This window comes from Helicoverpa zea, chromosome 22 (genome assembly GCF_022581195.2).
Source record: "Helicoverpa zea isolate HzStark_Cry1AcR chromosome 22, ilHelZeax1.1, whole genome shotgun sequence".
NCBI classification, from domain to species: domain Eukaryota; kingdom Metazoa; phylum Arthropoda; class Insecta; order Lepidoptera; family Noctuidae; genus Helicoverpa; species Helicoverpa zea.
In genome coordinates, this window is record NC_061473.1 from 4,095,357 (window position 1) to 4,112,256 (window position 16,900).

Here is a 16,900-nt window from a genome sequence, read left to right on the forward strand (position 1 = left end):
TTTGTTTTAAATTTCATCAAAGATCGCAGCTTACAAGAACTGTATCCAAATGTATGGATAGCATCAGGGCCGCCTTAACCTATGGTGCAGGGTGTGCGAATAACCCGGGCGCCGCGGGCTCAGGGGCGCCGCGGTACGCTCCTGGACCAAGAAGTTTCAATTAAATTAATGTATTGTCATAGGTACAATGCCGGGCGCGTTAGATACACTACTTTTATGTCCCAAAACTCAAAAATTTTCGCGCTCGCTTCGCTCGCGGTTTCTTTACTTTACACTTGCATTTTTTTTCACATATAGCTACTTTTAATTTAATGTCTCAATACTCAAAAAAATTCGCGCTCCCTTCGCTCGCGGTTTCTATTATATATGTCAAGGACTTTTAGTGATCCAAATCTCAAAAAAGCTTTTTCGGGCTTGCTTCACTTTATAGTTGTTTTTATTTTTCAACATTTTTTGTCTACCCTAGCAAAAAGGTAGCGTCGTTTTTAAGTCCTTTTATTAATTAGAAAGTAACTTCTAGTTTCTACTTATGGTACTACTTTAAGTCCCAAAATTTTAATTCATACTTAAGCGCCAACACCAACAAAGAGTTATCTACGTTTGAGCTACATTTTAAGTCATTTTTGTTTTGAGTTCTAAAATATAACAAAACATTTCGCGCTCGCTTCGCTCGCGCAATCAGAACCTGTGTTCCCGTGTTTTTGCATTCACCAACCAGCAATAACTTATGTACGATTGGGCTATATTTTAGGTAATTTTTGCTTTGACTTGTTACTTAAAAAAAAAAAAAATTCGCGCTCGCTTCGCTCGCGCAATCGGTAACTACATATGTCTCTGTTTTCGTATGGGTTTGAATTGCAGTTGGGGGCGCCGTAGAAATCTCGTCCAGGGCGCTAGTAGAGTTAAAGCCGGCACTGAATATGATATTTCCAGTTCCAGGATTATTTTTCAGCTTGTTTAGTTATCTATCACTACGAGAAATACTACGAAGCACCTCATAATACTTGGATCATAATGATCCAATAGTATTATAAACTAAATAGTTTTCCCATGATAAGAAGCTTTACCATTTCAAAGTGTCGCATCCAAAAAGAGTAACTAACGTACTACGTTTACCGCATCCTGTGCTATTAAGTATTTTAACAAAAATAATAAAACCTTTATTATCTATTTACCTCAAACAACTCGTAGGCGTTTACTACACATACTTTACCCTATTTTATGCAAGCTTTTGCAAACTTTAAAGTTTTTTTATTTGTTTACATAGTTCAGTTAAAAGTGACAGAACGTAGCATTTTGTTCAGTGCGCGGACAATGTTCGCGACCGACGCACGCGCTCCGCTACCGCGATTCAAATATCGAACTCAGTAACGGGAAGCGAAACTTTTTTTAAACTTTAAATTTCGAATCTCAGATTTAAAAAGAGTGTGATTTTTTTCTTTATTTAAAAGTTGTGGTGGCTACGTACTTAACAGTTTAACGACACATATTATTTTAATTTGACTTATTTGTTAATATAAAAAAACGTACTTATTTGACATACGTAAAAATAAGCCAAGTGATTATAAATAAAATTTTAATATTATTTAAAAAAGAAGGTACTTCTTACTTAAAAAATATTGACAAAAATATTTTAAAACTGGTGCAATAATTTTAAGATTAATTATACGCACATTTAAAAAAGTGATATAAAAACTGTGATAATAAAATTTTGTGACCAAACTACAAAGTGGTTTAAAAATTTTAAACTTTTAAAAATAAAATTAAAATTGTCTTAAAAATTGTGAATGTGCCAGTATCAAGTGGAACTTTCGTGAACCCTTAGTGAAATCGTAAGTTGTTGTTTGTACTACATTTCAACGATGTCATTATAAATCAGTTTTATACGTTTCTTGAATAGAGATCGTCTTTGATATTCTATCTCCTTGGTAGTAATAGTACGCCATAGACAATTTATGTGTTTATTTTCAATTCAAACCTGGAATGTTCATTCAACTTTTTAAAGAAGGAATGCGTAAAAAAGTTTGTGTTTCTGTTTTTTTTTTCGAATGAATGGGTCTCGTATTGCTACAAGGAGGTTATATTAAAAGTTCCATAGTGTGAAAGTTTTGTTTGTATTTTGAAAGTTAATTAATAAGCCCACGCAGTTTTGTTAATTAATTAGCGTGTTGTTCCATGACCCGGATTAGATTATTTTTCTAGTCAATAAGTTATCGTACCTATTATTTACCATGAAACCCTAGTTTACTTACAAATCTATGGATGAACTAGGTTTCTACAAATAAGTAAATGTTTTCTAGCTGTATCTACATAGTATAGTAAGTATAATAATGTATTTGTAATGTATTATTACCATGGTGGTAGTTACTGGGTATAAGTACCGTTAAGACTTCATAGTTTCATACCGGGTCTAAGTGGTCTATGGTCTACGTAGTTTAGTTTTGCTCATACGCGTTTGTTTTCATAAGATATTGCAGATTGGTTAAATTAATTGTAAAGTTTTATATTCACAGGAAACCAACTTAATAGTGAAGAGAACATAGGTTTTATAGGCATTATTTACGCGAACATAACGATATGATTTTTTATGTTTCCTTTGGATATTTTATAGGTATTTCCTTTTGATAAAGAAATTATTTTTCTTTGTTTTCTAGAAATTTCTCGCTTTCTTTTCAATTTACTTATTTTTTACTTAGGTATGTAAAATATCGAATTAGTCTGGGGACTGAACATTTAATTTAGCGCAGCTGTTCAAATACCTACATTCATCAATCTACAATTTGATGTCTATAAGGCTCGAATCTATATTTAGAAAAACGAAAATAACCCACTGAAATAAATATAATATTACACCTACCTACTTAAATAATATTGTTTACAAACAAAACTCCAAGCCCATTTACGTAAGTCGAAAAAAAACATCGAAGAGCAAGTAAAACTCCAGATCACGTCTCCATTTCTAGGCAATGCGAAAAAAAACTATACCCGTCACTCTTGTTACGTACGTAAATAAACAAACCAGTTACATTCCAATAAAGGTGAAGAAAAAATAATAAATAACCAACAATTCTAACGAACATACAAAATTAATAGCGGTAACTTCCATTGATTTCGCTAACAGTTAACATTCCATTGCTCAGTTACTGAGAACTAAGTCATTTCTTGGACATATAACAACAGCAATGAAAGATATTCATTCCATAATGTCTTAGACTATTTCACGTGAATATTGGCTAAATGCTCTAAGAATAATGTATAGGTGTTACGTTAATTAGAAACGCGGAAAATTTTAGTTATTTGTACACAACTAAATGTATTGGCAAAAAAAAACTTGCACAACTTGTTTATGGTCTGTTGGGCCTTAGACGTGGATAGAGTGACGTATATTACCAGGGATTGACGTTCGAAAAATAACTTAAGTCACTGGCAGATCACAAAAAAAATGCAAATGTGACCTATTTCATTTAGTGCCTAGTTTCCTCTAGTGGTTTCTCTCTCCTCCTTCACGAGAGAAATACTCCGCGCCAAGAAATGGCTTCCTCGGCAAATGACTCAAACTAAAATATTTTTTTATTTTGGTCCTAGTACCTGAGATTAATAACTTCAAGCAAACCGTACCATTGGCACTATTGCTCTTAAACGGGTTAACCGATTTGTATGGGGTATTTTAAATTAGAAGCTAATTTCCCAACGGTAGTTCTTAGACACATTCCATCAAAATCGACGTAGCCGTTTTAAACTTATTGCTCATTGGATAGACAAAATAGCAGATACATATTATTTTCGCGTTTGAATTCGTTCTGCAAATTAAACAAAGCTTTTACTAATCTTACAATGATATTAAGCCACAAAACCCCACAATTAAGGAAATTAGAATATCTACAATAATTAATAATACTTCTAGGTTTTTCTACTTCCCAGAAATGATTGAATAATCTTCGCAACGGACTCATTGAGTAATGTCAAGGTTTATCAATCAAACTCAGATAAGCAAGGAGATAAAATACGGCACAAGCTCTGAATTATATTATTACTATTAGATCAATTTTAATGACCATGATTGTGTTTCGGATGGCACGTTAAACTGTAGGTCCCGGCTGTCATTGAACATCCTTGGCAGTCGTTACGGGAAGTCAGAAGCCAGTAAGTCTGACACCAGTCTAACCAAGGGGTATGGGGTTGCCCGGGTAACTGGGTTGAGGAGGTCAGATAGGGCAGTCGCTCCTTGTAAAGCACTGGTACTCAGCTACATCCGGTTCGACTGGAAGCCGACCCCAACATAGTTGGGAAAAAGGTTCGGAGGATATTAGGTCAACTTTAAATAAAATATTTTAGTTAACTTATCAGGCTGATGAGTGTGTGAGCGCGCTTATCTCGGGAACTACCAGTCTTATTTGGATGTAACTCGTTTGTATCATTCTTGAGTAATTTGTCCTTTGCGAACACTAGCTGTTTTCCCGCAATTTCACCGGTATCCCGAGGGACGTCTTTCCGTACCTGGACAAGATATGGCCTATGATACTTTAGGACAGGCCTCGCCTCCAACAGGTATCTGTGGAGATCTAAGGGGGAGGCCTATGTTCAGCAGTGGACGTCCTATGGCTGAGATGATGATGATAATGTCTCGGGGACAGTATAGCTTCCCAACAGTGAAAGAATTTTTCAAATATATTCAGTGGTTTCGGAGAGTTTATTATACGAAGATAGAATTATAGATAGATAAGTATAAATAGATAGAATTATAGATAAGTATAAATAGGATAAGTCTGAAATCACCAACCCGCATTGAGCAAGCGTGGTACTTTAATTAATGCTCAATCCTTCTCCATGTGAAAGGAGGCCTGTGCCCAGCAGTAACAATAACAGATAAATAGATATTCCACTTATACTAAGCTTGTTCTTAGAACCTAAGAATTCTGAGCATATTTTAGAGAGTAAATTTCCTTCCTTATTTATATGACTTACCTACGAAGAAAAGGTACTTCTAATGATAAGTTTAAGTATGTAATTAAACTAATATATAAGTAATTAATCACTTACTAGAGGTAAAGCAATCTTAGATACTTTAAGTGTGATTCATATTTTTCTGTGAAAGTAAGTATCTAAAGTGAATTTACAAAACTACAGTATGTGAGGTACTTAACTTTTTTAATTGATATGAGCTTTAAATATGAAATATTTTAGTTTTTATGAATAGTCCGTTTTCTTCCATACAAATCTACGCTTTGAAATGGCATTTGGTTTTCCCATTTAAAAGCTTCAATTTATTTTAAGAACTCACCTTTTATTCATGGTGTAAAATAGATTCAAGGTGTCTTTAACATAGATTGAATTTATTAATATTATTAACATAGACACCTAGCTAGAACCTAGAATATTTATGGACTAAGTATAAAGCCTGAAATCACCAACCTGCATTGAGCAAGCGTGGTGATTAACGCTCAATCCTTCTCCGTGTGAGAGGAGGCCTGTGCCCAACAGTGGGACGATAAAAAGGCTGAATATGATCTAGGGACGTTCCATTTTTCAAAAAATAAAATAGTTAGCACATAGTACTGGCCGTCAATATTTGAGGTCGAATGTCTGATTAATGTCAACCACCCAGAGCTATTTATATTTCGTCTGTTCTATCTTTAAAATTGTCTAAATTGTTTTTATTTTAAGAACAGTGTCATTCCAAATATGAATGTCGAGTTTACACAAGTTATTATCGCGGGTAGACAGAGATACAGTCGGAATTAATGAGTACCTATTTGTTTACTTGAAAATGTTTTCAGAATCATTGTCAATTTGCTGTGAATTCATTGAACTACTGGCGGACTATTTGACTCTGTGAAAAATAAATAATAAACACCTACTTTTAAGTAGGTATGTTATTTTATGAATCGGTGTGGTATATACCTAAATATATACATACTTACAGTAGGTATACAGTAAGGTCCATATTTTTAAAACATGTTTAGGTATTACCTAATTAATAATAATAACGTTCAGACAAACTCCTTCAGAAAACATTCATTAAAGTCCAACTTGGTAATCATAAGTAAAACGACTCTGTTTTGGTCACTGTTCGCTGTTTACATTCCGACAACCAGACATTCTACCTTCATTGTAAGTACCTCTAGCTAGCTACACTCATTCATAACCATTGCATTATTATGTCAATTCAAATTAACTATGTCAAAGCCAAACATTGTATGCGCCCAGATGTGGCACAAGAAGGTACAAAGTCCAATCTTTATTCCTACCCAAAACTCCCGGACATTTTATTAAAAAGAGACCCCACTGGGAACATTTGTAAAGCCCCATTATAATATTGACAAAGCAAAATTCAAACCTTTGAAGTTCAAAAAAGGAACACACTATTTTTTTTAAATGCAGGTGACACCTGCTTCTTAAGAATTCTTCCCAGCGTTCTTTTTTCGAACAAACCTGTTAATGGATTAATAGGATTATAATGTTGGCTAACCTGTTTTTATTTCGTCTTAAAATTGTATGCCTTGTGTTGAACGTATTGAAAACATGGATATAAAATTGTAAAGTAAGCTAGGTATATAATTCCAATATAGTATATTCCAGTATAATAAAGGGACTCAATGTTACAAGACTTTTTTACATTCAGTTTCTTCTAAAATGTCAACAAAGTAGGTACCTATTTAAAATTTAAAATTAAATAGATTGGTATGACGCATAAACTAAACTATGATTTTCCACGAAATAATAACATGGACAAAAAACAAACATATAAAAAAACCGTGTTAACAATAACCATCAACAATTCAGCAAAAAATGCACAATGTGACAAATTAAGTACCTACCTATTCTGTAAATTACAGAATAGTCATAATAAAACAAAAAAAAATCTTTACATGACGATCGAGTCATCTGTCTAGTCTTTTCCCAACTATGTCGGGTTGGCTTCCGGTCTAACCAGAGCCAGCTGAGTACCTACCAGTGCTTTACATAGAGCGACTGCCTATCTTCCTCAACCCGGGTCACCTTTGTCAAGACTCAAGACTGGTCACATTTTAATCTAAATGACCCTTTTTGGCAATCGAGCAATAAGGATGTTCGTTTGTAGGTATCTTTCCTATATTCAAACCGAGAGCATCTATCTATCTATCTACGCTATGATTCGGATGCTGCACTAAGTACATACGGGTGTAATCTGTCATCTGCTACCAAGATATGGCGACTGATAGCACTCATTATGTGTAACAGATAGTCAAGGTGAAGATTAAAATATGTAAGCACTTATATGTTATCTGGGTTCTACAGTGATTTGTTTAATATGAATCAATAGGTATAAGTACCTCGAAATACTCAAACGTTACTTAAGTTCTAGTATTTCTCTTGTAGAACATGTAAGACGTAAGTGTGAGGATAATGGTTGAAGTTTCAGTATTCGGCCTTTAGGAATTTGACACAAATTGGTAAAACAATTTTTACACACGAATTACTACTTTTTAACTCCATAGATTAATGGTCAAGTCAGCCGAAAGACGTCCACTTGCGGGACAAATGCCCTCCTTCCCCAAGGTTCGCCACTTCGCTCGTTCTTCAGCAATCCGCATCTACTACTTCCCGGCGACCTTATTGTCCAGATCGTTTGTCTATCTAGTAGACGCCACTCCAGAAAAATTCTTCCCCATCAGCCATTTGTTCTGCGAACTATGTACCCTGCCCATTGCCACTTCAGCTTTGCTATTCTTCAGGCCTAATATTGTAAATGCGTCTGTCTGTCTGTTACGCTTTCACGTCTAAACCACTGACATGATTTTAATAGAATTTTGTACAGAGATAGAGTGGACCTTGAGAAAGATCATAGGATAGTTTTTATCCCGGACTTTTGAAGAATTCTCTTGGAAACGCGATATAACTGAACTATACGCGGGCGAAGCCGCGGGCGGAAGCTAGTTGTCTCAAACAAACCTCTCTTCAGTAATTATTGTTATTACAATAGTACTAGTAAATATAGATAACACAGGAACGTGTCGTACTTCAACAATTCATATTATTACTTATCACCTATTTACATGTATTAGAACAATTACATATTTTAATGTTAATGAGTGTATTAATCATCTTAGTTACACTGCATGACAATACACGATCACATAATAATAATCACGTTTATCTATACTAATATTATAAAGCTGAAGAGTTGAACTACTGGTCCGATTTGAAAATTTCTTTAAGTGTTTGATAGCACATTTATCGAGGAAGGCTATAGGCTACTTTTTATCCCGGTACGGGAAGTAGTTCCCACGGGATGCGGGTGAAACCGCTGGCAGAAGCTAGTAATCTATACATCTATACTGATATGATAAAGAGGAAACATTTTCTTGTTTGTTTGTACTTTAAATGGAAGCCTCGAAACTACTGAACTAAATCTTTTACACTTGGAAAGCTACACTCTTCCCGAGTAACATAGGCTATGTTTTATCCGTCTAAGGGAAGTAGCACAGGACGCTGGTAAAACAACGGGAAGCAGCTAGTAATACATACGAATATAATAAAGAGAAAACATATTTTATTTGCTTGTTTCCCAAACGATCCTATACTTTGTACCGAACCAATTTGAAAAACTATGTATTTCACTGTCACAGAACTACACTATCCTCAAGGAACATACGCTACATTTTATCCGTCAGCGGGCAATATTTCCCACGAGACTCGAGTGCAGCCACGGGGAAACAGCTATAGTTATTCATCATTGCTACACCAACCAACCATAAAACGTAAGGTGCAAAAATATAACCGCAGTTAAAAGAGACAGGTACGACCAGTCGTAAATCTCTCGATACCATCGATTCATTCGATGAATTGTGTTCAATCGATTTTATTTGACTTCCACTATCGATTATGACCATATCGAGAGGTATTGTTGGTTTTTATGGGAGCTTCTTTTACAGTGTGTTCTTTATTCTTATATTATTTTATTATTACTGTATTGTTTTCGTTTTATTAGTAGGCAATGAATGATGATATGTGTTTGATATGGTCCGCTAACTATAGGCAGCCGCTTCTTGTAAAGCACTGGTACTCAGCTGAATCCGGTTAGACTGGAAGCCGACCCCAACATAGTTTGGGAAAAAGGCTCGGAGGATGATGATGGTCCGCTAATTGAGAGCGAACCACAACGAACTTACCTATCCCGTAAAAGAATTTACTTACACTGACTGATGTAATTGTGCAGCCTCTGTTGGCAATCTTATCATAAATAAATCATGTGGATGCCTCCTGTATGTACTTACTTAAGTGATTTAATATTTCACTAATTAACGTTAGTGTAAGAAAAATGCAATTTATATCTTTCGACGTGTCAAAAAAACATTCTAATGTGAAGGAGGTGGCTGCCAAAATAATGGAATAGAAAGACCCATTACGATCCCAAATAAAATGAGAACGAAACACAAACAAGAAGCATTTATATATTACTAGCTTCTGCCAGCAGTTTCACCCGCATCCCGTTTGAACGACATCCCGTACCGGGATAAAAAGTAGGCTATAGCCTTTCTCGATAAATGGGCTATCTAACACCGAAAGAAATTTTAAAATCGGACCAGTAGTTCCTGAGATTAGCGCGTTCAAACAAACAAACAAACTCTTCAGCTTTATAATATTAGTATAGATTAGAATTCGCATCTTCAGAATTTTAGTACATTTACAAGGAAAACAAAACAATTTATTAATATTACCATTAACCTAAGAACCACATCATACGTAGCCATCATTTTAAAATTATATTCTGGAATAATTTACCTTCCTCGTGAGTAAAAACGTGTCGCATAGGAATATCTTTGTTCACATAATATGTAGTTGGTATTATATCGAGTGCAAACCGCTTCGTAACAATGGCACGTTCCTTCTGATAACATAAGTCATTTCCACTATAAGTCTTAATAAATACATTCTATTATACCTTTCTCGGTTGTCCGTGGATGGGTGACCGTCTTGTCATAATGAGTTTTCCGTGTTTTGGAGGGCACGATAAACTGTATGTCCTGACTGTCATTGAACATCTTTGGCAGTCATTACGGGTAGTCAGAAGGCAGAAAGCAACAAAGTAGTTTTGCCAAGAGGTATCGGGTTGCATAGGTGACTGGATTGAGGGGGTCGGATAGGCAGTCGCTCCATGTAAAACACTGGTACCCAGCTGCATCCGTTTAGACGAGAAGAACCCAACATTGTGGGACAAAGACTAGGCAAAATGAGATTGTGCTAATATTAAGAATGCAGGAGTTACTTAGATTGAAATTGGATGTAAAATAAGTAGGTAGTGAAATGTTTGAAGTTAAATAGAACTTACGTAGTAACTTATAAGGCACACAGTAGCTAAATGGCTTCATCCTGGTAGACAGAAGACTCCGGAAAGAACAAAGTCTTTTTTAGTCCGTCAAAGTCTGATACTCCTTCCCGTTACTCCCACATCAGGACATCGGGTCATCTGATGGTATCCCATCACAAAAAAATACTACTTATTTTAATTGGATGAAACCAAACAAATTAATTCTATACCATGGTCGATAGTATAAAAAACCGCATCACGTTGCGAGGTGGCAAGTTCTCACAAAAACATGGACAATATATCGATATGCACGATCAATGAACACAAGACACTTATGATATATCAGTTAGCTCCAATCAATGTGACTGGTTCGATCGAGTCCTAGCAAGGTCAAGCAGATTTGTTCCGAGTTTCGACCATATGCATACCTTATGGTAAGATCACATATAATTAAATAGTTAGGTACTACGTAAGTAAGACTATGGTACTATGGTGCACCGAGTATGATTATGTTAAAGAAAGAATTAAATACCTAGTACATACAAGTGTAGCTTTTATAGAAGAATAGTGAAAAAACTTTAAGTAACAACTGCGAGTTTGATTAAGCTAGGAGTGTGACACTAATTAATATACCTATTAGGATAGATAAAAGAAAGGAAGAGGAAGTTTCCGTTTATCAACTATTAACACCACAAACTTAAAAATATATTAGAAAACTGGGGTGGTCAATGAAATACAAGGAACTCTAAAAATAATATCAAGGCAAGCTAATTTTCTATCTCAGTTCCCTTGAAAGTCTCAAGAACTAATAATTACCCGACCTACATTCGAAATTCGAAGAATATTTCAAAATAAGAACACTTTATTTTTTCAAACGTTTGTAATGCGACCTCTTTTACAACTCTGTGCTCTATTATCTATTGCCAAGTGAGATGCGATGATTATCATACTCCTTAGACGTGATTTGCGCATGTATCTAGTGCTCTATGATTAATTGCTTATAAATTGTTATCTAACCGTCATGTTGTAAGCAAATGTTGAGAAAATGCCGTGACTCATCGCTGGAATGCTGAAAACAATGATTGACATTGATTTGAATGGGCGCGTGTGATTGGCTGTTGAGAAGACGTGCGTATCTTTCACATTGCGCATTGTAATTTTGTGATGTTGTCACATAAGTTCATTTTCTGTCTTCGGTGATAAAAAAACGACGAATTTTTTTTTGTCGTCCCTTTTCCGCTATTAGGACTTATCTTTGTTATTAAGTTTACTTTTAAAACTATAATTAACAAAATCTGTAGAGAAAAATATCTCGTAGATACAGACCCAAGGCTGGATACAGAAAAGACACCTTGAGACTCCATAATAACTTCCAAATCACTGCTCATCAAAATCTGGCAAATGCTATCCCATTTTTTTTTTCTCAAATATACATCATAACTAATTAACACATTTTCAAATGCTCGCCTTATCTCCCCTTGTATCATTTTGCGTACGCGTCTAAGATATAATGAGTTCCGACGTGACCTCTAACATTGGTTCGTACTAGACAGATGATAAGCTTGAACATCATGTGTACTTGAAATCTGTCTTGATAAAGATTAGTGATTTCTGATTAAATGAGTGTCATTTTAACTTTTATGAAAATTATTTAAAATTCAAATTAGTGTACTTTTTAAAGATTAGTGGTGTTTAAGTAAACTTTGAATTTACAGAACTTTGCTGGTCTGAAGTTGAGTACTACAGAGACAGCTGTACAGTCAAAATGTATGAACAAACTATTGCATGACGTCAGTTAGTCATGTTATGTTCATAGTTATTAATTGTTATCAAATCTACAGCAGCCAACTTCACCTGTATATTCATGTGGAAATTATTTCAAATGAAAGGATCGCTTGGAATGATTTTTGATTGTGATAGATACGTGCAGGAAGGTATGCTGCTCGTATGTAGCAGACATCAAACTTTAAAGTTCTCAATTTCATCATTCGTCTAGCCTTTTCCCAACTATGTTGGATCTACCAGTCTCACCGGATGCAGCTGAGAAATCAATTTGACTAGGTATTCATTCATTCCTTTGTTTCTAAGGTTTTACTCGTGCTTTATCAAATCCAGTTTTTACCAGTTAACAATATAATCCAATGCAGTCTGTATGACATTATTATCTCAATAGCTGCATAAAATATAATGCATTAACGTGGAGTGAACGGCGTGTCACTTTGTAAGACCTTGATCAAAATTGGCTTAGCAAGGATTTATGGGGCTTAGAATGTACTACCTGGTTCTTTTGATAACAAAGACTGGTTATAACTGTAGTTTGTATTACAAACTTTAAAGTTATGGGGATAGTTTTAATTACTAAAAACGGTTTTAATTAATACTTTCGGGGACGATTAGTAGTATAGGTTTGTTTCGGGATAAATGAGCTTCATGTCAACCCTAGCTTCCGCCTGCAGTTTCTCCTGCGCTGTACGGGAACTACTCCGCGCACCTTCCTCGATAAACAGTCTATTTAATACTGAAAGATCTTTTCTAATCTGATTAGATGCTCCTGAGATTAGACCGTTCAGGCAAGCAAATAAACAAGCAAACAAACAAGCCAACTTTGGAATAAAACCTTTTGCGATAATGTCAATTGTTTAAGTTCTACCAACCAAGCCATCATTGAAGGTCATTTTTGGCCGCTATGGAGTCACTGATGACATAAATTTTTGCATTGTGCACACAATATGTCGATCAAAGTGTTAAATTAGCCACTAAGCACACAATAGTTGTATGTCGATTCTTTTCATGCCATCATTTGATCACTATTTACTCATATACCTACCTAAGAGCTCCCGCACACTGCAAAATTGTAGTCGGCCGATAGTCTGTTTGAACTCATAAATCAGTATGAAGATGAATGGTAATACGCACATTACAAAGTTCAGAAGTTTAGCTAGTATCAGACCGACTGAAAACTTTGATTGCAATCAAGAGATTTTTTTTGCCATCCATCGGGTCAACTTTCGGTGAACGGTCTGCAGTGTGGTGGTATTCTAAGTACAATTAAAGGTCATAAAATTACTCTAAAACAATGAACACATTGTTAAAATGATCTAATTGTACGCAAGCCGCTGACGACTTGCTAATTTAATTTCGACCGCCCATAATAGAACGGAAACGGAAAATTATCAAACTAGTCATCTCGTTATGTTTTGTGTTCATTTGCATGGTTCAATGTAGTCCAAATATGGTTGTCATGTTAAATAAAAGACCTTCATTTGTTTATAATGAAGGATTGTGACGAAATGTGGGTCATACGCAAGGACACATTGGGTACAACAGTGAGGATAGACAAATAGATGTTAACCCACGGATAACGTTTGGTTAAATGGACAAAATTGAGGTAAAACCCTCAGATATAAAAGTATTGAGAGGAGCAAAGACTTACAAACATTTTGAACACAATAAATCTGAGAGTACATTATTTTTTATATTTACGTTTGGGACACTAACAAATTGCTAAGCTGTTTAGGACAAGGAAACGAAAAGTTTTCAAATGCAATAGGGTGCTTTGAAGGTAGATGCAAAGCTGTAAGACTGCTGTGGAAGCTAGTACTTAGATACTACAAAGAATTAATTGAACTGTACCTTTTTTTTTTTTTTTTTTGTTGTCGCTGGGTAAAAAATGCTATTACGCATGCCCTTCCCGTCGGGGGACGGGAGAGGGGTATGTGGGACTCCCCGGTAACGACGTTCCCGGTATACCCACTAAAAAGGCCCAGCGGCACTCCGACCTCGCCTGAGTGGAGGGGGTCTGGGAATCTATGGCATCCAGTCCCCCACCGGCGATTGCCCGCCTCACGGCAGGCCCCTCATGTCTCCCCCCAGTGGGGAGAGGTCCCTATTATGGCCGGAGCACAAGGGGCGATCCTTGTAATGCAGGCGGTGGCACCCCCGCGCCTGTCGCCCGCTGATCACCCCCCGGGGCGGATGGGGACGGACGTTGTGTTCGCCGTCTTCCACCCCTTCTTCGTCTGCGGAGCGGCGCTGCGAGAGGGTCGTTCTCCCGCAAGCGCTCCGCCGCCTCCTTCTGTGACATGACGTCCTCACAGAAGGAGGCCACCGCGTCCCATGCCTCTTCACCTCCCAGCATGGCACCAATCACACTGGGGAGCGAGAGGTCATCCCCGACCACTGCCACCAGGGCGCGGCGGGGTTCAGCCCACGATGGGCATACCCCCAGTGTGTGCTCTGCCGTATCCACCTCGGCTGCACAATGGTGGCACTTTGGGGTCTCCTCCCTCCCAATCCGGTGCAGGTACGCTCCAAAGCAGCCATGCCCGGACAGCACCTGCACCAGGTGCATTGAGAGGCAGCCATGTCGCCGATCGAGCCATCCATCCAGGACAGGCCCGATGGCATCCAGCGTCCGGCGACCGAACGTTGACGAGGCAAGGTCCTCGGCCCAGTGCCGAGTGATTGCCTCCCTCGCCTCCTCACGCACTTCTTCCCGTTCGATCGGGTCCGGGTGCCGGTCTAGCGCCCTTTGCGCCGCCGTCCAGTCGTACACTCTGGCGAGCACCCAAGCTTCGAGTTCCCAAGGAGGGGCTCCCGCCAGAACGCACGCCGCCGCGAAGCTCACTGTGCGGTATGCCCTCGCCACCCGCTGTGCAATGGCCCTTTGTGGCCTTCGGATGGCAGCGGCGTTCCTCCGACCGCACAGTGAGTCTGCCCAGATCGGGGCCCCGTACAGGGCCATACTCTTGAGTATGCCGGCGTACAGACGCCGGCAATGGTCGCCGGGCCTCCCGATGTTCGGGAGGAGCCATGAGAGGGCGCCCGCGGTCCTCATCAAGCGCGTCGACAAGCCACTGAAGTGTGCGTTGAAGCGCCACTTGCTATCGAGGACTATGCCCAGATATTTCATCTGGGGCTGTACCCCAATGCGGACACCCTCCACATGTATATGAGCGTCAGGCGGTTGGTGCTGCCGGGGCCCATGGAAGAACACGGCTTCGGTCTTTTGCAGCGCCACCGTCAGCCCTAGGCGGGAGATTCTGTCCACCACTAGTGAACCGCCCGCCGAGGCCAAGCTGGCCGCCTCTCCAAAATTTCTCCCCCGGGCATCAGAAGTGTGTCGTCTGCATAGCAAATGACAGACGTGCCACGGGGGAGGTTGCCCCGCAAAAGCCAGTCGAATCCAATGTTCCACAGGAGCGGCCCTAGAACAGAACCCTGTGGGACACCGGACTCGACGCCGTAACGTCGGAGCTGGCCCGTCTTGTCCACAAGGAGGACTGTGCGGTCCCTCAGGTAGTCCGCCAAAAGTCCCCGCAAATACGGAGGCACCCCGTGGAAGCGGAGGGCCTCCAGTATGGTGGAGTGGGGAATGGAGTTGAAGGCGTTGGCTATGTCGAATGACACAGCCAACAGTCCGTCTCCCGCATCCATCGCCTCCCTCACCTGGTCTTTTAGTCGGGACAGGGCGTCAACTGTCGAACGCTCAGCTCGAAAACCGAACTGAGCGTCCGCTAGATCCGGGCCGATTGTGCTCAGATGTCTGTTGATTCGGGCGGCGAGGATCCTCTCGAACATTTTGCCGACCTCATCTAGTAAAACGATGGGTCGGTATGCCGATGGGGAGTCCGCCGGCCGCCCTTCCTTCCGAAGAAGGCACAATTGGCCCTCCTTCCATGGCTTCGGGAACCCCTCGCACGTCAGGCACGCACTGAAGAGGTCCCGAAACCTTTCTCCCATCTGGGATGTGGCGATGGCCACCACCTTTGCGGGGACGCCATCCGGACCTGGGGCCGTCTTTTTACCCCTGAGGCAGGAAACTGCCCTTTCCACCTCGTCCTGCGTAATCAGCGGGATCTCCTCGGCTGACGGAGCTGCACCTCGCGGGGCGCTCATCTTTGGTGGAGTGAAGTTGTCCCTGCGTGGAAACAGGGACTGGACCACCCCATCCAGCAACGACGGCTCGAGAGTCTCGGCAACTGGAGGACCGTACGGGCGCAGTTTGTTGCATGCCGCCTTGTACGGCCTCCCAAAGGGATCAATGTCCAGACCCTCAAACATTTCCGCCCTCGCGCGATCCTGGGCTGTGCCCATTCGCGCTGTCAGCGTCGACTTGGCCTCTATGTAGGCTGCATAGAGGCGGTCCTCGTTGTTGAGGTCGCGAATGCGCCGCCGCCGGCTTCTTGTGTAGGCCCGCCTGGCTGCCACACAGGCGGCCCGTAGATACCCCAACTCCTCCGACCACCAATAAACGGCACGCCTAGGAGGTGGACGATGAGACCGAGGCATGCTAGAGTTGCACACCTCGGTCAGGGAGACCCTTAACTGGACCGCTGTGGCGTCCACATCCCGGACTACAACAGGAGGCGACAGCCAGTCCTGGACGAACGCCGCCTCCACGGCGGCTTCCCGGTCAAGGCGGGAGAGCGCCCACCGCGGGAAGTGCGACCGACCCTCCTGGGTCCCCTGGGAGCCCGGGGTGGAAACATCAAACCGCACGTATCGGTGGTCTGACAGCGTCTCCACCAGCTCCACCCGCCAGTCCACTACACAGGCCGCCAAAGAAGGGGAGGCAAAGGCGAGGTCCACGATGGAGCCCCCCTGCCG

The 16,900-nt window shown here is 40.1% G+C and overlaps 1 protein-coding gene across 1 annotated transcript in view; it reads left to right on the forward strand.

Annotated features, from left to right (window-relative positions):
* The first annotated feature begins 1,327 nt into the window (after positions 1–1,327).
* LOC124641489 (facilitated trehalose transporter Tret1-like) overlaps positions 1,328–16,900 on the forward strand; it is a 48,168-nt gene continuing 32,595 nt past the window's right edge. Inside the window, exon 1 of the mRNA XM_047179557.1 lies at positions 1,328–1,832. The gene's annotated coding sequence lies outside the window, so the exon portion shown is untranslated. The remainder of the gene's footprint in view (positions 1,833–16,900) is intronic.